The 21,693-nt window shown below is 43.5% G+C and overlaps 1 long non-coding RNA gene across 2 annotated transcripts; it reads right to left on the bottom strand.

Moving 5' to 3' along the window:
• Nucleotides 1-4,616: 4,616 nt before the first annotated feature.
• Nucleotides 4,617-20,441, bottom strand: LOC119029106. Of its 2 annotated transcripts, none has more exons than XR_005077900.1 (4): nt 20,320-20,441; nt 16,033-16,152; nt 5,022-5,243; nt 4,617-4,887 (listed from the first exon to the last, which is right to left on the bottom strand). It is a non-coding gene; the product is annotated as an uncharacterized LOC119029106 (long non-coding RNA). The 2 variants fall into 2 exon arrangements; XR_005077901.1 differs by having other exon boundaries at nt 16,033-16,158; nt 20,320-20,416.
• Nucleotides 20,442-21,693: the final 1,252 nt, after the last annotated feature.

Here is a 21,693-nt window from a genome sequence, read left to right as displayed (position 1 = left end):
CAGTCTGCTTTAAGTGTCTACTTTATTCTAAATTTTGAGATGATCCATTCTCTCAATTTATTTTAAGTATTTGGTCTCTCAGATTTTACAGTGTACTAAAGTGTGTAATCTCAACAACAATAAATGAAATTACAGCTTTTTCTGTGAGGATAGAGGAAGTTTTTATATACACGTTTACATGACTACTAATTATGTTCTCCATATTTATAGCATACTTATAATATGTAGCTTCACAGTGAAGGGGAAAAAGTCAACAAAACAAACTAACAAACAAAAATACAACAAATAAACTAATATTTCTATTACTGATGCTAATCATAAAAATGATTGTAAAGTAAATAGGGAAAATAGGAAATTTAAATAAGTTTACAAATTATAATAAATGACATCTTTTTAAACAGCAGATGGGCTGAAACTAACTATCATACTTGCCTAAAAGTGCTATTTGTAAAAAAATCTGATTGTTGTCTTCGGGATGGTGGCCGACCCGTCCTACACTCCCAAAGCATCAGCATCGAGCCAGGAATAAGACTCAAAAATCAACTTTTCTTACAAATAATTCTCTCAACAGTCAGATTATCATCTCAATAAATAATAATTTAGTCTCTCTTATGTTGTTACTTAAGTAACTAAAGTTATTTAATTAATGTAATGAGAACAAAGTACAATATTTGCGTCTTAAAATGCAGTGGAGTGGAAGTAGAAAGTACCAGAAAATGGGAGAAAATGTATTTAGTTACATTACATCACTGAGTCGCTCAAGACCCAATAGTAATAAAAATGCCTATTGGTTTCCTAAAGCCCAAGGTGACATCTTCAGATTATTCTAACAGCTATGAGTCTTAAAATTAAAAGTTATTCTTTGCACGATGATGTAAAGCTAATAAAAGCAAAAACAAAAACCAAACAAAACAAAACAAAAAGAGCTGGAGTTTGGGGAAAGCAATATGAATCAAATACTAAAATGTTTGCCACTGATCGACTAATCGTTTAATTCACAAATATTTCCAACTACAACAGTTTCTTCCTCTCTGCATAATAGTTTAATTGACTAATTCCAATTTAAAACTAATCTGATGAACTTTAATTTGAAAAGTATTTCTGTACAGCCTGTGCTACAGTATAATGTAATTCACATAAAGAGAAGACAGTATCAGAAAGAGTCCTCTGACTGCACACCTCCCTCAACCTCATCCCCTGCCCCAACAGAAAGTAATTAGTGTGTCATTTCTCCCATAATCCCTTCAGCTAATCTCCTCCAATCCACTGGGTTTGATTCAGTCATCTTTTCTCTCATATTCTAATCCATTTTGCCTTTGAGTTTTTGTGTGGGTCGCAGCGCGCTGCCCTGCTCACAAAGAGCAGTCACTGAGCTATGACATTAAAGGTTTTGTTGGGCAGGCCTCGGCCCAGCGGCCCCCTTATATGGGCTCACTGTGCAAGGAAGTGCGTGTTTTCATCCTTGTTGTCATGGGGATGAACACACACGAGCACACAGCCGCCTCCCCCTTCATCAGCCTCCCCTTGTAGTGATTTTAGCTGACATAAATTAATTCTTTTGTGCGGGACGTGCTGGCTCGTCTCCCACCATGTCGCCGCTTTCAGCACCTGAACTTTAAAATATGAACCAGGAAGCTCTGTGTTTCTGTAATATAAGGGTGGTGCGGGGTGAAATATGCTTTATAAAAAAGGTATGGCCCGGGGATGTGAGGAAGGTCTTATGTATAACTCAGGTCGTGCCACTGCAAACTGCCAGCACTATCCATCAGGGCTTTCAGAGGAGTCAGAGCGAACAGATGAGAAACAGAGCTGACTGCAGCGTAGGGTTAAACGTGACCTCGGAAACTCACCAGCTGTAACCACACACACACACTGTATATCATGTATGAATTGTACGTGGGAACATGTGTACGTGGTTGAACATGTTCAAGCGCTCAGTGAACACCCACACATGCACATGTGCATATAAACACGGGAGAATATAAAGAAAGTGACGCTCGTGTGAACATGTAGGCTACTGTACATGTATATATAGCTTAATGCTAACAGGACCTTTGGCTTAGGGTTAAGGATTTAATCCATACATAAAACTAACTCTTCTCTGCAATACAGAGCTTTAATAGTGTATAAGCGAGTGTTTCCCACTGATGTGCTGAAGGTAGTTATTTTCTGTCATCGTCAGGCTTCTCCGTATGAGGTAGTTTGAACTAAACTGTTAATTCCAGTAAAATACCTGCATTCAAAATGTTTTTTTCATGTTCATTTTCTTTTAAACGAAAGTCACCTTTAAAGATCCAGTTTGTAAGATAAGTGATTTTTGAATCCAACTCATCTAATACTGACGTTATCAGATGGCGACCGACCCAACCCACAAATCCCAAAGCGTCAGTATTTGACTTGATGACACTGAAAAGACTTTCCTACACAATGAACCTTAAAACATCAACCACAAAATATATACATATATACATAATTTTCCTTGTTGGGATGCTATTACTGCATTTCAATGTTGAGATGGAGCTAATATCTATCTCATATAGTATCTATCTATCTATCTATCTATCTATCTATCTATCTATCTATCCATCCATACATACAGTATATACATACACACACACACACACACAGTGGAGCTAAATGATCTTTGTTCTGTTTTCAGATGTAGAGAGATATATTTCAAGATTGTTGTACAATTCAACACGCTGTGTGTGTGTGTATTATAATTACGTGTGTACTGAGACACTGTGCTGGTTACTTTCCATTATAGGTGAAGTATCTTTTCCATGCCACTATTGTTAGGAACTAATGTTTAAGTTCATTAGTTACTACAAAAGCTAGAAAAGAGTGGAGACATTTCACAGTGCAACCTGTTTTCAGTCTGAGGTCGTCCAACACAGACACAAGCTCACTGGTGTTCAATTCAATTCTGGTTTGTGGATTATCTGGGAACCAGAACATCGTTTCTGGAAAGCCATATTGCCGTCTTTTTTGCATCCTTTATGGGTTTTAGTGCCGATTGTTAAACTTTATTCACCTCCATTGTCCAGGCTGGGTTTTAAAGGTCTCAGTGGCCAAAATCTCAAAACCTGGTAATGGAAGTAAGTGGGAAAATGTACTATTGTCATTGGGGCGAATGTTTCAGGTTCGATGACATCATGTACAGAGAACCTTGTCCGAGTTCATGACTCTGAGTTGGAGCTGCTGTATTCATTATCCATCTGTCTCTCTGGCTCTCTCTGTTATTATCACTTCCTTTCCCACTCTGCCTCCTCACGGGTTTCTCTCCATCACTCTGTCTGTCTCTCAGCCTCAGACTGCCTCTAACCTGTCTGTCCGCCACTGTCTCTGAACCAACAAAGAGATATGTTTGCCCAAACGTTCACCAAGGCCGTATGTCAAAATGAGGGTCCTATTGTCACACGAGACGCCTCCCTCAAATCTCCATGCTGGCTAATTGAGTTTGTCCGCGAGGCGTTCATTCACTGTCAGATTTTGACAGAGAAGCGAGCCAAGTCCTTCCTCGTCAATCTTTCCCGAAAGTCAACATGGGCCAGACGTGCACGCACACACACAGAATCACACGCAACTACAATACAGCGCCGAGGGGTCTGGGACATCCCGCAGACAGCATCCTGTTCCCGCTCAATGGCTCTTGTGTCACAAAGGACAATTTGGCTTCGCTCTGGCCCGACTACCTGCGTGGGATCTGAATGCCTCCCTGACTGACTTGTGGCCTCAGGTTTTTGTGTTTTGTTTTGGGAATGTCTCTTCCTTCTTCCCCCTCTCCTCCTCCCTCCCTCCCCCTCCCTCTCCCCTTTCTCTTGGTCTCAAGTGGTCTGCAGAGGGTGTCCTGGGAACCTGGCTGGCTGCCCCCACTGACAGCTCACCCCACCACCACCACCACCTCCCCACCCTCCAATTCCTTCAGGACGGACCGCCTGAATTAGCCCTTATTAGCCCACTGTCTGACACCCACTCTGGACACTCACTGGCATGCACATGCTTTACATACGCACAATGACATGTGAAGCAGACACGTTAACAGGCAGACACGCTGACATGCAAATGCAGACATATAAACGAACACGGAGCACGGACAAAGGCGAAGCCTACCAAGCAGTATGCCAGAGAGACAGAGCAATAGGCATGTGAGGAGAGCAATTTGCCAATTTTCAACTGCACACACACACACAGAGACAGACACACTCCTTATGTTGCCCCTTAGTTTGCAGTTGCATCTCATAAACTCTGACTTTTGACATTTGACTTGAATTTTCCCAGAGAAAGAAGCACCATGAAAAGCTGCTGCACTCATGGATGTTATAGTATGTGTAACACCTGCTCTGTGTCCAGTTACTGCCTATATTATACAAGAAAGACGGGTTATGATAGCCTGTGCTATTACTTAAAACATCTTTATAAATACAAGAGAGAAAAAAGATTGTGTAATGAATTTTTCCAGCTAGATTGATTTGTATGAACGATCCTAAAAGACTAAACAACAAGAATGACAGTCAGTAGAGGTAATACCTTCACCAAGGCCCAACAGTCTCACTTAGACACCAGCCACCTGATTTTTGCCCTGTCTTGCAATTTTAAAGGGTAGTCAGAAACAATTCCTGGATAAGTCCCTTTATTCAGATCCACGACAAAAGATCCTGGGTTGTGTTCTAGGCCAAAACCCATCCTCCATCCAAGTTTTGTGGAAATCTGTTCAGTATTTTTTGTGCAATCCTGTCTGCAAACCAACAAACAAGTAGACATGGGGACGCCTGGTACCTCAATTGGCAGAGCATGTGATCAGGGAACCTCCATGATCTGTGATGTGTTTTTTAATCTCCTCCCTCTGGTTCCTCCTTCCGAAAAGCGTGCTTTAATTACACGAAGCTGAAATACACACCAAAACCAGGAAATGCAGATAAACCAAATCAAGGCCCCGAGGACAAAAAACAAAGTTGCAACAAAAGCATAAACAAAGTACAAATCACATGAAAACTCAAGGAACCAAAATCACAGCATACCAATGGGGGGACGTAGGAGGAGACACTGGAGGAGAATGCAGGGTGGCATCACAGGGGAAGACAGATGAAGACGGAACGAAGTGACAAAGACGTGAGGGAGAACAAATACTATATACACAGACACACTAATGAGGGGATCAGGACCAGGTGGGGTGATAAGGGAAATGGACAGGTGAGGGAAGGAACGGAAAATCACTGGGAGGGAGAAAACCACAGGAGGACCTGAAAAGCAAGACGCGACACATGAGAGCATAATATCAAAATAAAACAGGACAAACAAGAACAACAAGACACTCAATCCCAACACGCTCTCCGAAATCTGAATAGAAACAGAGGTCCCCTCTAAGTAGTGTAGAAATGTAGTCCACTGTTAGCAATATTTACGTGCGTGTGTGTGTGTGTGAGAGAGAGCGAGTGCGTGTGTGTGTTTGTGTGTGCAGAGAATGTGGCGGCAGGCAGCAGTTCCCCCCTGAGGATCCTCGCTCATTACCCAGAGGTCACAGCCCACGCCTGGCCACTTCCTGCCTGACCTCCCTCAGGAGAGCAGAGCATGCTGGGCCGTGGATCACACGTGCTGGTCACAAACAATCCTACTTCCTGTCCTAGAGACACAGAGAGAGACATAGAGAGGAGGCATAGAGAGGGAGAGGGAGAGAGAGAGTCCTGGCTTCTATCTGCCACTTGCTGTGCTCACTTCCTCCTCTCTCACGCTCTCTCTCTGTCTCTCGCTCTTATTCATTAGCCTCCTGACTATTCACCCCGGCCCAGCCAGCCCAGCCCCAGGACTGGGAACAAAATACTCACTGGCCATCTTGTTCCAAACTTCCTCCCACACTCTTCTGTATAAAGACATGAGTCATATGGGCCTGAATCAAGTTTGAATGAGGAGGCTTTTTACATTTGGGACTTTCTCAGCGTATCGGGGGAAATTTGTGAAAACGAGGTTGAAATAAAGTCATTGTGCTGTTCAAGGTAGCCATTTGAGCCGTTAACGGTTTTGTGTGACCACCACCAAACATAAAATGACGGGATTGTAGAAAGGACTGTATTATATTGGAAGGAATTGGGCCTCACCAACACTAAGATGTTGGAACCAGTACCATATTCCTATATTTAAAAAAAATGCAATTACAACATATCAGCCGAGTCTTTTTCCAGAATATTCTACAGTTGAGAAGATAAACTTGTGAGTTGTCTTAGAGACACACACTCTTTCAAAGCACAACACAGATGATAGGCTTTCTTAAATTCCACCATTGCTGTGAATATTGTATAATATATTTGTCTTCATCCCGATAATGTTTTGTTCTTTGCACTCTTTTTTTCTGGCTTAAAGTCAACAAATGTCAAAATCAAGAAACTTGTTTGGCTGGATTCAAAATAATTCTAATATGTTTTTTCACCCTTCCATGCAGGACAGCTGAAATTTTAAATCTAATAACGGATAGATTTCACATACGCTCACTTCACCTCAGAAACTTTAGATGTATAGCATCTGTCACTATATAAGTGTTGGCCAACACAGGGTATTGAAAATCCAGAGAGGACCTTTGCTGAAAAGCTGGGCAAAATGAAGACTGATGTGCTGAATAGCATCTCAGGACATCTTATTGATGCCAGATGGGCTTTGTGAGCACTAGATTGGCCCCAAGAAAGAGACCTTGCACAAACATTATTGTTTACCAGTGCTGAGCCATTGTTGGTCCTGCGTCTGTTGGCTGACGCACCAGCATCCTGCCAAATTAGACGGCAGAGGCAGGGGTGCTGCTATCCCCTCGCTTTCAGAGCTCCTCTATCTCCCTTGGCTTGACCACAAGCTGCTCTTTATCATCGTCCAGCAATCGCTACAATGACCCTCCAGGAGACTGACCCCTTGACTCACCACAGGGGGCCCAGCCATGCCTGAGCCGGGTCAGAGCAGTAGAGGCTGGCAGTCGGAGGGCAGCGTGCTGGTGTGAAGGCCGGTCCAGGGTTGTTGACTCTGGGTCCTGACCCTGGCCTGCTCTCCTCCTGTGGGGTCATGCCTGGACCTCAGAAGAGTGAGGGGTCCTGCAGAGAACAGGGGATGAGCAGCTATTCACTGAAGCTGAACCAGGAGCTGTGTCCGGCTCAGCGCTGACCACCGGGGACTGAGCAGGTCAGCCGGGCCAGGCTCCTGCTGCTGGCCACAGATCAGAGAGTGAAAGCAGCCGCGCTCATTAGGGAAGGCATTCTGCTCTGGAGATATGTGTGAAAAGTCCCAATTAGCTGGAATTAGGTTGCACGGTGCAGTGACACCCCAATTTATCATATTGATCAGACTCCTGGCGTCCAGTCCCATTCCTCATATTCGCAAAGGCGTGATGGTGGGGAGCAGCACAACCCGAGCGGAACTAACGCTAAGAAAATCCAGATGGTGATTCCTGGATTGTGCAACGATATCACACATACGCACAACCTGGGTGGTGCAAACATTAACATGTAGAGGAAAAAAAAAAAAATAGTTCCTCATTCATCCAGTAACACAGATCTCCCTGAGGAGCTTCAGTAGCAGCATGTATGGTCAGGTCTCTGATCTGATGTGATCTCACGGGGATGAGACTGCTTGGCTTCTGTACCTGCTCACATTGTGCTGTCAGTGAGCTGTGTTTGTGTGTGTGACTTTTTTTTTAATGCTGCATGCTCTGTGGGTATTTGATGCATGGATGGAAACAAGAGGTTTTCCAGTTAGGTTTAACCTAAAATGAAACCCAACTTTTTGATTTATGATTATTACTATGATTCGGTAAGATTTCAATCTGTGAAGAAACATCATGAGCTACAGTGTTTTTCTAGTGAAAAATATCAGTGGAAGCAGAGAATGGGTCCCTCGAACAATGTCAGCTACTTCTAAGGTGCATGGAGAAGAGAAAAACACTCCACTAACACTTGTTAAAGAACAACTTTATTGTTAGCCCAACACTTTTCACCCTCCAGAGTGTTACAGGGTGTTAGCGGTGACCAGGTCAGTGACTGCAGGTTGAGACAGCATTTCAATTTTTGTCAAGTGTGACACCATTGGATATTTTAAATGACTCCTCAGGACAATTCCAGCCGTTTGTGGTGACAAAAAAATGATTTTTAACAAGAGCTCAAGACATCTTCTGCCATGTTTACAGCAACCAAAACAAATATTTTAGGTCAAAACATTGTCTTTTTTCCGAACCCTGACCAAGTAGTTTATGTGCCTACACCAAACCAGAGCAAGATAACATTGAAAGTTAATTATAATAGTAAAGTTGCTACATGGAAAACATAAAGTTTCAACACAGCGGTTGTTGTGCCGAAAATCACACTGGCAACATTTATTCCAACAAATGTATCATGAGGAGTTTCAGCCCTTAAAATGCCACCTTAAAATCAAAATCTTGTATTTGTCGTGTTAAATGAATTGATGGTTTTCAGTTCATTTTGATGAAAAGTGAGATGTTGCCTCATCTACATTTTGTCAGTTACTAATAGCCTGACCATGACAAAAGGGTTTGTTTTTTAAAGGTATTTGGTTAAAAGAACACAATTTTTGACAGATTACAGTTTCTTCCTCTTGGCGGCACTACACAGAAAGTCAAGGGATCAACAGAGTGAATGAAATTCATCCTGAGGGAGGCATTTATGTGACTGACCAACAGTTGTCAAGACATTTCACTCAAACCCACGACCTGCTACAAGATAAAAAGTAGGTGGATCTCCAGGGTCTTTAGGATTAATCCTCTGGGAACCATGAATGTCACAATCAAAAGAAAAAATAACATATTGCAATCCATCCTGCAGTTGTTGTGATATTTCAGTCTGGAGCAGTTGGTGTACTGACCGCCTGACAGACTCAAATTAAAATCCTTAAATTACGTAACAAAATACACATCCAGCCTGCTATATCCTCACACACCTCTGGATTCAGGCTAAAAAGAGAGAGAAGTAAAAAAAATTCAGGAGGTCAGGAGGTGAACTGATAACGCTCAGGGACAGGTTGCGCCTTGTTCCATAAGACTCCCCCATGTCTGTCTCTCCCTCGTCCATCCATCCATCCATCCATCCACCCGACCGCACATCCATCTCTCTCCGTCGACACTGTATGACCGAGCTCAAGCCTGGAGAGGAAGCCCCTGTCAAGATAGGGTCCTTATCACGACTAGGTCAGCCCCTCCTGTTCCCATCATCCATCAGGCGGGCAGCCACCTGGACGACTGCTGACCCTCGCTACAACCTGACTTGACAGGCTGGTATGGAGGACACGCAGGAGTGAAAGAGATAAGACGGATAAGAAACCTGAGCACATTCTTGTATTCCAGCCCTTTTATTTCGTGACTTAGTGTGTGGTGTAAACTCTATCTATAAACTCGTGCTTTTTTCATGCTACGTAAGATTTGTTTCATATTATTCAATAAGTGGTTGTTGAAAAAATAAATGTTAAACTGAGCCAAAGGCAGGTCGAGACGGTCAAATTTAACCAGGAAGCCAAATTTCTCTTCTGGAGTTCAAGTCAAACCGGCCTCGTCTAAGCTGCCCTTGACTGTATTTTCATGAACCGTGGAAGTGTGGAAAGCCCTCAGATCTCCTCAGAGACCGCCCCTTCCTCCCTCTGCTCCTCTCATCTACTCCACCTCCTCCTCCTATTCTGTTTGTTTTGCTTGTATTAGTACCCCGGAGGGCCGAATTATGGATCAACGGAGGAACATCCATCTCCATCTCGCCTCAGCCTCCCGCTCGTGCTAAAATAAGTGGCCAATTAACTTGGCGGCGACCGTGTGTGCTTGTCCCCATCTGACTGTAGATTAATGACCGGCCAACGCTTTCCTTCCCCTGGCCCATTTATCAGAACCAGCAACTAGGTCACATGATGATTAAACATCCGGACAGACGTGGCCTCCTGAGGCCCGAGTCCCAGCATCGCTGTAGGCTCCCATTGGATTTAATTGCTCGCTTTTCTCTTGGCCGTGAGAGGAAAAAGGACGACTCCATTGGCAGGTCCCATTAGCCTGTCAGGCGACGAGAGTTGAGGAGTCTGGGATGTCGCATGTCCTGTGAGTGTGTGTTTGAAGAGGACTTGTAGTCCACTTCATTAAAACATACCCACTTAGGTGCAGTTGGACTTTCCTTAGACTCGCAACAGTGTTGCCCGTCTGGTATCAAAGACTTGACAACCTGTGACGAGCTGGTACAGAAGTAGAGAGGGAGGGTGAAACCGAGGCTTCTTATTAAAGGGGAATTCCAGCTTCATACCACTTGGCTCTCATTTTCTGTGGTTGCCACCTTTTCTATTGGTAAAAATAATACCTTTTACCTTTTTAGAAGAGAACTAAATGCATATAATGGGAGATGTCACTAGGGGGTCCATGAGATCTCTACCTCTGCTGAGGTAAAGTGCCTTTAGTTTGTCATCACATAAGACAACATGTATATCTTTCAGGAAACAATTAAAGCAATGGATGATTAACATACACGTCAGCACTAAACTCGCTTGCTATCTTTGGTTCTTCTGCAATGTGTGCTGTAAATGTCACCATTGTTCTTAGAAACAGCCTGTCTGTTTCCACTCTAAATTGCATAAAGTGTGTTCATTTGTTTTTGTGTTTTTGGGGGCTTTGTCATATTTTGGCCTGGGGACTTCTGTCATTTTTACTCATTGTAGTCACTTCTTTAATAAAATAAAAACTAGATTAAACAAAGCACCTTTTCGGAATAATTTCTGACGTGGTGAAGAAAAAGAAGCCACGTTTCCTCTGTTAGCGTCTTCCTGGATATTCCCATAAGATTAACGTTCCCGGACTACTTCCCACATTCCCTCAAGGATGGCTTAAGTGGCTGGTCTGGATTCTTCTTCTTCTCTGAGGTTATTGATGGTAGGCAAACAACTGGTTTTGTTTCTAGTTACTGCCCTCTGCTTTGTCCACTCTTTTGCAGCCATGCGTAACATACATGTAGCCTCTATCACCAGCTTCTGATGAAATTATACTTTGTGTTATCCAGTTTATTTGCTCCACACCAGTTACCTTATATGTATAACAAGCTTTTGTTTCAATTTATCAAAACACATCCATCAAGCTCATATTTCCTTGTGAACAGACCTCCATATTAGCTGTCTTTATGTCCCATGGAGTCCAAAGCATTCATCACAAAATGTAAATACCCCGAGCATGTCAACAGAGAATTTCACACTCAGTAAAATGAGGATCTTTATTCTCTTTCTGGCCCTCAGGAATGTGTCTTGAAGGGAGGCTTGAGTTACCTCCCTGCGTGCTCCCACACCACTTCATCTCCCTGCACACCTCATTGATCAGTATTAAATGTGATTAGAGCGTGTAAGTTAGCGAGAGGTGCTTGATGAAATTAGTCTGGCAGGCGGTTGTAATAGAATTAGCGTGTGTGTGAGTCAGCCCCCACGGGCGGCCTGAAGACACGAGCAGCTGTGAGACTGGAAGTGAATCAGGAGTCTGGCAACATCTTTTTATCGGCTGCTAATTGAGTCCTGAGTCAACAAGTGGAGGCTGTATGGTGTGTGTCTGTGTGTGTGCGTGGAGGGAGTACGTTGGACTCAACACACCTGAAATCTTTTTTTTTGTTTTTTTATCTCCACCCACAGATTTTTGGACATGTAGTTAGAAATTAGCTCGTCTCTTAGAGGATATTCATGCTTCACTTGATCCGATTTTTGGCTTCTTTGAACTTTACAACATACTCATGTTGCATAGTTCATGCAGCTTGTGACTCTTCACAGACAAGGATGAGGCCTTTTATGAAGGCAGATATTGCACATAATTTCTTCCGTTGCTGGATGCATTACACCAAGAGGGATAACTGCATTCGGGCGCAGTCTCAGATGCTTTCTAATCAATTTGATTTAAGCCCAGAACACACTGGAAAGAATAGCTCCGAAACACATCTTTGTTTCGCACTCCTCGTCCTCTCACGTTGATCAGTTGTCTCTTGTAGGAACTCACAGGATGCAAAAAAGGGGAAGTTAGGAAAGTGAAGGAATGAAAGGAAGCACAGAAGTTGTAAAGCATTCAAACTGAACATAAAAACATTGATCCAATTGCAAATCTGTGTTGTTACTGACATTTATTTATTTGTACAGTTGTTGCATATGACCTAGTAGTTTAAACACGGTTACTCCTGTTTTTCCTCTGAGCTTCCTAAAGAAAGTTTTTGAAGATGATTTCTCGAGGATTGATTTTGCACACAGTCGGGCCACTTTAGGAACAAACCCTCTTTTTGGTCACAAATTAAAGAAGGGAAAAAGGAGGGAAAGAAGGAAGCAAATTTAAAGTCATGTGAATGGTCAAAGTTTTTTTTTTTAATCATGTTGGACTCAAATATTTGGATATTTTACATTCCAAATGATTATTGGAGGATTTCATCCGGAGCCATGTCATCCTGTGGTGACCATCGTCAGAAGTTGTCCATGGCTGGTTGCTCGCCCATGCGGAGCTGGCCAGGGTGAAGGAGGGTATCGATGGCATTTGAAAGGCAGCAGAGCGCTGCGGCCAGTCTGACCCTGTCCTGCCCCGGCCTTTCAGCGCCGGGCCTTTCAGACGCCACTGGACAATACCGACTGCTCTCCGGCCTCCGACTGGTCTCTGAGCCGATTAGGAACCGGACCTGCCACAGAGGGACGGAGCCTGACACCACCCACACCCAAAAACAACCCCCTTCAACCCCTTACTGGGCCTCCGATGGGGCTTCTTGGGGCCAAGGTCAGCGGCCAGGCTGACCTCTGATCTCCCGCCATGTTTGGACACGTCCACGCACAAAGCGAGGCCCAAGGCAGCTGATAATAATATGTGGGGTGATGAAAGAGGGCAAGAGGGCTCCGGACTGTTGCATGCAGTTGTTTCAGTGTGGCTTCAGTGTATTTTGTTGGCATGGCGACCTGGTCAGTGGCTGTCGGACCACCGGATCTTCCCCGAAAAACCCCCTCCCCTCCCCCAGATGTGCAGCTCTTGTCCCAGGTCTCTTTGTTGGGGACCAGGAGGGAGGAATTACACCGGGGATGATCCCGTATTACTGGGCCTGCCTGCCTTTCAGGTTGGCCTTACTTTTGTTGGCTGGCTCTGGTCTTATCCTCCTCCCAGTGTTGCCACCACTGAGCTGATCCCTTTGATGTCCTCATACGCTGACCACCACGTCGCAACAATTCACACTTTGTCCCTTCAAAAGTTGGAGGCATTGTGTTGGATTTGGTGCAAAGGTGAGATGCAACACAGTGGATGATACAGCTGCATTATAAGATGAGCAGTTCAGTTTGAAAATGAAGTGGAACAATGGATCTACTGTGACAATATCGTTGTTTACTGGAGGGAAACTCACAAATATAATATTTCCTATAAAGGCTGCATTTACGAATATTGACGTGTAAAATGACGTACAGAGAAACGTGTCAAAACTATCAACAAGAAAATAAACAACACAATATAGTTCTCACTGTTTCTTCAGTAAAGGGCACCAGCTCTGTAACAGAAGATCCATTTTTCCAAGCATAACGTTATTGTTGATGTGACAGCTGCAAACAATATTACATTCACCTCCATAAGATTAAGGTGGAGGTCTCCTGTTCATTACTTATTGTTCTGGAATTAGTAAATCAGGTTCAATTTTTATCCACTTATTTGTATTGAATACAAGGTAAAAGGTAAATTAAGTGAGGCAAATAATGTTTAAAGTCCTTGTGTCCTGTTACGGTCTTCTTTTTTAAACATTTTTTTTGCAGTGGAGTGCTGAGGATGAGTTCAGGAGTCTCACAGCTTTGGGAATGAAGCCGCTCTGCAGTCTGATGGTAAGACAGCAGATGCTTCTGTATCCTTTGCCAGATGGCAGCAGGGTGAACAGACTGTGGCTTTGGTGGGAATAGTAATACTGGATAATATAAACAGTATCCATATGTATAATATGTGCGACGTCATCGGTTCATAGGTTTTTCTTCTGGTGCCCTCCAGAAGATGATCAGTGTTATTTTTCTCTCCCTCTTGTTTTTGTCCGCCCGAACTCACAACTGGACAATCCTCATTTTGGAAATGGTGGCAGACAAAATAGCACAGTGAAGGAGTGAAATGAGAAATGAGATGCATTTGTGATTTCATTGTTAGCTGAGCTTACAATGACAATAAAAAGAATTCTAACTCTATTCTATTCAAAGTTTATAGGGAACTAATCTAAATGCTGATGTTATGTTATAGCAATGGTCTGACTTCAAAACATCAAAGTTTGTGTTTTTTTCTTCAGTTCTCCTCAGGTTGTCTCCTCTTTTCCTTCATAAATCTACATTATTGACATGCACTTTAAAAGGTCCAAGACTGTTTAATTATTTATAACATTCTCTCTGTCTTGCTGTAAAACAGTTGCGCATTTTTGAGGAAATGCACCTGGGTGTTAAAACACCAACAGGGCTGCTCCTTGCTCCTCCACAGCGCCCCCTGCGTCCTGCAGCTGTCCTCTCCATTTGGACTATATTAACCTGCGACCCACAACTAACCCCCTCACCTCCCAGCTATGTGTGTGTGTGTATCCGTGTGTGTGTGTGTGTGTGTGTGTGTGTGTGTGTGTGTGTGTAGTCAGATGCCTTGTGTATGACCAGTGGTCCATACCTTTCTTACTGTTTAGTTTGCGCAGCCAGAGGGTACTTGGATGTGTAAATGTGTGTGTGTGTGTGTGTGTGGTGGTCGAGCAGGAATGGCTGGCGGTCTCGCTCTGACACCCCTGTGTGTACTCATTCAGCACAGAGGTCGTGTGTCAGGGGTCAAAGGGTCTGCGGGGGGGGGGGGTCAATGGTGATGGTGGTGACTCAACTATGGGCTGATGGTTTGGGGGGGATGCACAGGCCCCAAGGCAGGTAGACTATCTTAATTGGCCTCTGGAGACTTCGGGGAACGTGTGTGTGCCGCGGGTGTTTAAATGTAAACGTTTGTGCGTGTATGTGAAGATAAACCTGCTCCATATTTATGTATGTGATATCAGAGGATGATGATGATGACGATGTGTGTGTGTGTGTGTGTGTGTGTGTGTGTGTGTGTGTGTGTGTGTGTGTGTGTGTGTGTGTGTGTGTGTGTTTTATGAGCAGGAATGTGTAGTGTCTCGGCAGAGAGTGCCTACAGGTCAACATCTGATGCAATCCATAAAGGGATATAGGGAGGAAGTTTAAAGTTTCATTTCTCATGCATTGCTCCCTTTACTTGTTCTTAGATGCATCCCTTATGGTTGGACTTTTGAAATTGGTCATATCTAACTATGCACATTGTTTTTTGCTTTCCCTTTGCAACATTGTGCTAGTAAGTGTATCAACAGGGACTCATTGTGTCCTTCATGTGTTGTTTGCTGTGACTTGTCCTAATGTGCAACCAAACTAGCTTCCACTTCTAGGACTGGTAAAGCAAAATCTAATGTAAATCTAAAAAACAAACAAAAAGTAAACAGCTATTAAAAAAAATAGAAAACTAGGTACAAAAGGAATTAGAAGAAGAGACGGGAGTAGGGAAGTTTATCAAAAATGAATAAGAAACAGAAAGACAAAAAGAAAAGCATACCAACATGTTTCCAAATTCTCTATGCTTGTCGAGGAGAAATCAATTTTAACTTGTTATTTCGATTTTTCTGGGAAAACTCTGCAGAGATTTTCTGGTTAATTCAGGGATAGAAAAGCCAAAAGTAAAAGAATAAAACAACATCAAAGTACAGCTTAGGGGGATTCATTTAAGCAAGACTAGGCGAAAAAACTGATCCCAGTGTCCTGAGTGTTTGTATGTGGTTGCTGAAAGTGTGTTTGAGATTCCTGAATCTTCCTGAAAGAGCGCCGAATAGCTGCTGGACTCTGCTTGTGCCTGTGAGCGTGGGATAACAGACTAAACGTATACATTTCTGTTCAGAAGAACTGTTGGTCTATGTGTGTTTGTGTGTGTCTGTGTGTGTTAGGCTGCTGTGGTCCTGTTTGCTCAGGGACACTCAGTCAGCCTTGTGCCCCGCGACAACATTATCCACCTATTAAAGTCCTGCCATTATTTACCTTCCTCCTCGGGCCGTGTCCGGCTGATAAAAGGCTGCAGTGTCTGTTTCACTCGAGGCTGGAGAGAACGACGACATCTACAGTCGCTGAGTGTTGGCAGAGCAAACATTCCTGAGTGCCCTGGATCTCACACACACACACACACACACACACACACAGACAATGAATAGGATGAACACACACATTCAGCCGGGCATGGAAGAGTCCTGAGAAACAGTTTTCTAATCTAAAGGGACAATCTCATTGACACACAAACATTCACAGCCTCGTTGCACGTGATAGTGAAGACATTAACTGATAATGGAGATTAATCGGGTTCCAGTGCCGTCCGACACTGTAGCAGTGTACAGTACGTGCTACAGTCGCCACATCTAGCATAGGGATTGTTTCTGAACAAATTAATACACTTCATTGTTCTGTACTGACAGGAAACTATGTGATATGAGTGCTGAGAGGTGCTAATTAATAGTCATTTTTACCACCATTCACTGTATTCATTTGAAGTTTTTGCAGCCTCTTTGTTTTCCTTTGTGCATTGCATTGTGGGGCAAATTTAGTACACATGACAATTTCCCAGACCAATGAGATATCTTTTATGATTTCTTGGCGCATGCTGGCTATTTCACATTTAATGTCCCTCAGGACAGCCTCACAAAACCAATGCAGCGTGGTTCTGAGTGCATTGAGGGAGATGGCAGGCCCTGCATTGCCCAAACAAAGGCAGTGTTATAGAAAATGTTGTTTTAGTCGTCTTTCCATGGTTTGTACATTTTAATCATGCCTATTATAACCGTTCAGTGTGGTTGTTCTTCATAAAAACAGTTTGGTCTGGGCAAATGCAAATAACTGAGCTTTCTTTAGTCGCGTCTACTCCATCCTGTGGAACCAGTCTCCTAAAATAAGCATTAAACATAGTGAATCAAGATTTTAATTTGATCAATTTGACATTTTTTCATCCAAATCATAAAAGTAGACGTTAAAGATATATCATGTAACATTTCTGCATATAAATGTCTAAAAATGACTCCTAAATGTTGCTGAGCTGTGTATTTACATTATCCCAAATGCTTTCAGCAGTGTTCAAGAAAGACATTCTGAGAAATCCACAAGTTTGCTTGAGGTCATTCGGTCGCCTGTCGCGACAACATCCGGGAGAGAGTCCGCGAGTGAGGATGGAAGTCATCAAGCGCGACTAAACAAAACGTGAATGGAACATTGCCTCAACCGTGAACATCTCTGCCGGAGTCATGTAGATTTTCATCTGCAGTGTCGTGTCTTTAACAATCAAAGAAGGACAACAGCTCCCATGATGCCAAACCTCTTGCATGTTGTGTTTTGTTTTGATCGAGAGACTTCTAGTGGACTTCAAGTCAAAAACCGTCTCCTGAACTTTAAAGTTTGGACCAAAGCGGCTAAACAAAGACTTCGGAGATGATGAGATGAGCCTTGTTTGATTTGGTACATAGTTCAAAGTTTTACGCAACAGAACGAGAGATCAAACACAATTTAATCCAGGTTCATTGTTCATTAAAGATGTTGCAGCTCCTGCTTAAACTCCCCAACACACACACACACACACACACACACACACACACACACACACACACACACACACACACACATGGGCATGTCCTGGCCTGCTGTTGCTGTTGTCATACGGTAGTAAAGCTGTTCTCTAGCAACAGTCAAACACTCAGTGGGCAGCAGAGGAGCCCTGACTGACTGGTTCAATATTTGCTGGTCCAGAGAGGAGGCGTGTGGAGGCTGCAGGAGGTCAGCGGGTCAGCGCGGCGAAGCGGTGGCCTTTCAGGCTGGACATGGCTGACCTGCAGGTGAACAAACAGAGAGGCTGCAGCGGAGGAGGAGCCGACGATGACATGATCCGGGATCGATCTCATTTTAAAAGTTTTGGGGTTTTTTATGCAATATGTACGGACGGACAGCCGACCCCACAGAAGATCACGTCTCACGCTTGTTTGAATACAGCTGTGTGAACAGCATCAGAGAGACTAACAAAGAAGTTACACACACTGATGGATACAACGCTTAAGTTTCAGATTCATGCGGCTATTTCACCTCCCCGTGTGTGTCACATACATTCATCAGTAAATCAGGATATTTCCCTCACAGAGCTGTTTTTCATTCAGTTCAACATCTGCTTCAATCCTCTTTTCTCCTATTTTCAACTCTTATTTTTGCAAAGGTCATGTGAAAAAAAAACCCCTTTTTGTCTGTGAAGCAAATTTGCCTGAATTCCTGACAACGCTGCCGATGTAACATGGCAATTCCCTTGTCTTAATCTGATGTGATGTCAGGCGGGTTGAAATCGAAGTATTCTGGGGAACACTGAACCATTCATGAAGGTAAGCCCGTTTCACTGTTTAACTCCGAAAACACATGTAAAACAGGCTTGTTGTAAAATGCAAATCTAATTAAAAGCATAAGCTTGGTGAAAATCAGATCAGGACTTCCTGAAAAGAAACAAAAACTCACGAACTTGATCACTTTACCAGGCGTGTTGGCATTTCTGCTCTGCTTTAACGCGCAACGCTGCTAACGCTACAGAGCGTCACCTCAAACATTCAGACTCGCTGTGTTTGCTTTTGGTTTTAGCGCCTGCTAAGATACTATTGATGGCCAGTCAAGTAATGTCACCAGACCGTTTTTGGTCCGGCCTCACTGTGGCACTTAGATGATGAAAGCGGGTCCTCAGTGTCCCCCATCCGGCAAAAAGTGCAGCCCCCTGTCAGCGCCACCCTGTAGGAGGAGGTAGATCAGCCTGACTGACGTAAGTAGTGTGGACAGATACAATTTCAGCCTGGCAACGCAGCCTGGATCTGGCAACCCCTCTCTCTGTTTGCCTAAAGGCTAAGGCAGCTGAGCCCGCGCCTCACCTGCTGGCCTCGCTGGTTGCCATGAATGCTCATATAATCCCTCTAAGTCCATGCAAACCCAGAGCCGCTTCTTGTGCTAAAAGCTCCGAGTCCCTCCCTCTCGCTAAGACTTCCACTCGATTAAGAAACAGTTTGTGCGACGATCACTTTTTCCATGGCAACTTTGCGTAACTCCTTTCTGCGGAGGAAAGTTCCCACCCCTCTCTTTTTACACAGACACACACACACAACCCTTTCATTTCTTCACCCACTGTTTCAGTCACACTTTACCCGTCATCTTAAAGAGGCCTTAAATTAAATTCCTCTTAGACTGTGTCTTTATGATAGTGCTCATGCTGCAGACTGAACTCCTGGTGATATCTAATGTCTGTCAGATTGGATGTAAGACATCCACGCTTTGTTTTCTTTTTAAACACTTTCCACATTTAGTTATTGTTTTGGCGTTACTGAAAAATTCAGATTTCCATGTGTTTGATTTGAAAGATCGTGAACACTGACTGTCTGGTTCTGAAGCTCAGGAAGACATTTTGCAGACAAGCCGACGTTACTTCAACTTGAGGATGATCCTCATCAGATTGAAATATCATCTGGTTTGTCAATAAAATGTAGCCTGATGTAATTTGAAGGTTTCGTCAGATTCAAGGATGTATAGACTGCTGTATGACGGGGGTCCACTTTTGTAGGCTTGATCAGGGGCCTCACTACATAAACTTCTGAAGTTTAAAATCCTCTGCCATCTTATCTCAGTTTAGAATCTAGGATTGGTTTGGTAGGCTATTAGGTACATAGATATGCTTCCCAACAGCACGTAGGAACTTAGCTTACTAAAGTATTTCTGATAAAATACATCCTAAACTGGGATTGCTGTCTTTCATTGAAATAACCGCCAAAGGTTGCAGCACTATAGTTCAGAATGACAAGAGCTGGAAGATAGCTGAAGCCGATCTCAGCCTTTCAGAAAAGCTAACACCGAAATAAGTCTGTTAGAGAAGCGAACAAACGTGTTGACTGTTGGAGATGTTAATACGAATGTTTACCTGTTGGAGAAGCTAATACTAGCGTTTACTTGTTGGAGACGCTAACACCAATGTTAGCCAGTTGGAGAGGATTAAACCATTGTTAGCTTGTTGGATAAGCTAACACTGTTGTTACCCTATTAGAAAAGCTAACGCTGATGCTAGCTGTTCAGAGAAACAAACACTGTTGTTAGCCTGTTGGAGAAGGTAACATCAGTGGATACCATTGAAGAAGCTAACACCAAACTAAGCTGGTTGGAGAATCTAACACTTTTTTTTAGCCTGTTGATGAAGGTAACACTGTTAGATTGTTAGAGAAGCCAGACCAGACCTGCTGGTCATGATGTTCTCTTTCAATGTTAGCATGTTAGCTTTACCTTGTCTATCACCTGTCTTCCACCGACTCGATCAATTCCTTCAACTCATCAAAGCTAAAACTGAAAACTTGCTTCTCCTTTCTTGTCCATTATAGCAATCTAGCTAGCATCCAACAAGTAAAGTGAGACAGCTGTTGTCATGGATACAGGCATGACTGGAAGCACTGATTGAAGAATGGAGTTTATAGTTCTAGTTAGGATTTGAGGTAAGATGTGAGGTCTGAGATGGAGAAGGACATAATAACTGTTTCAGTAAGAAGATGGGATTTGTCCTGTCTTCTAAAGTTACTACAAGACACATAGTCGGGACATTGAGGTCCCTGCTTGGTTTTGATGGTCCACACTGATTACCAAACAGTGATTTAGATGTGAGGACAAATTAAAAGCAGTGGTGTGATGACAGTCAAGCCCTTGTGTTTGTTTTTCCTGTTGTGTGGGGGCGACCCCCCTTGTGAGCGGACACTCTGCATCTTTGGGGATTAGCGGGAAAATATAGATCCACCATCAGGGATTTATTAATGGAGGCCGTTTCCCTCCACAATGGGCCAATTCATTTATGACGTCCCGTGCCGTGAGACGATGAGGTCTTTTTATGGATTCTTTCAGGGTGGACAACAGAATTGAATGGTGAGAACATGCAGTGGTAGGCTACTCTGCCCGGCCACCCCTGTGGAAACACACACACACACACACACACACACACACACACACACACACACACATGTTTATATGCCACACCACAGGATTCACACGGTCCAGCCTCCTTCAATTCCTAACATTGAAGCACTGAGTGCTGCCATAATTTATAGCTCACACAGAATAAGAACAGGGCTCTCTGTATATGTGTGTGTGTGTGTGTGTGTGTGTTGGGGGTATGACAAGAAGGGTCACCGACCTTTGTGACTTGGCTAAAATCCCCATGGGCCTAATTCAGCATTGGAATGGACCCCACAGCGCAATGGGAAGATGCCTCTAACATAATGAACACAAAGGCCAATTGTGACGCTATTCTCTGCAGGGCAGAAAGCAGCGGGCCCCGGGGACAGTAGCAGGTTTTGTTGGTTGAAACGGAGAAGGAAGCCTGTTGCTTCAACAAGCCTCTGATAAGATTCATCAGCAGTGACTCAACAGTGGCAGTTGGTCTCCCGGGGCGCAAAGTGTTAGATTTACATCCACTGTATTTATCTGCACTCGTGGACCGAAGTGCTGATAAGTGACTCTCAGAGGCCGAATCAGTGTCTTTTATGTGTTATAGTGTCTACTCAGATATTACACAGTGTCTCTGAGAGTCGTTACGAGAGTCGTAAATACAAACTGGTGCATCACGGTGCTTCAGTGGTCGTAACATACCAAAAAGGAAGATGAGTAAAAGGT

This window comes from Acanthopagrus latus, chromosome 11 (genome assembly GCF_904848185.1).
Source record: "Acanthopagrus latus isolate v.2019 chromosome 11, fAcaLat1.1, whole genome shotgun sequence".
In the NCBI taxonomy this organism is placed as follows: domain Eukaryota; kingdom Metazoa; phylum Chordata; class Actinopteri; order Spariformes; family Sparidae; genus Acanthopagrus; species Acanthopagrus latus.
This window is presented reverse-complemented; position numbering and strand designations above follow the sequence as displayed.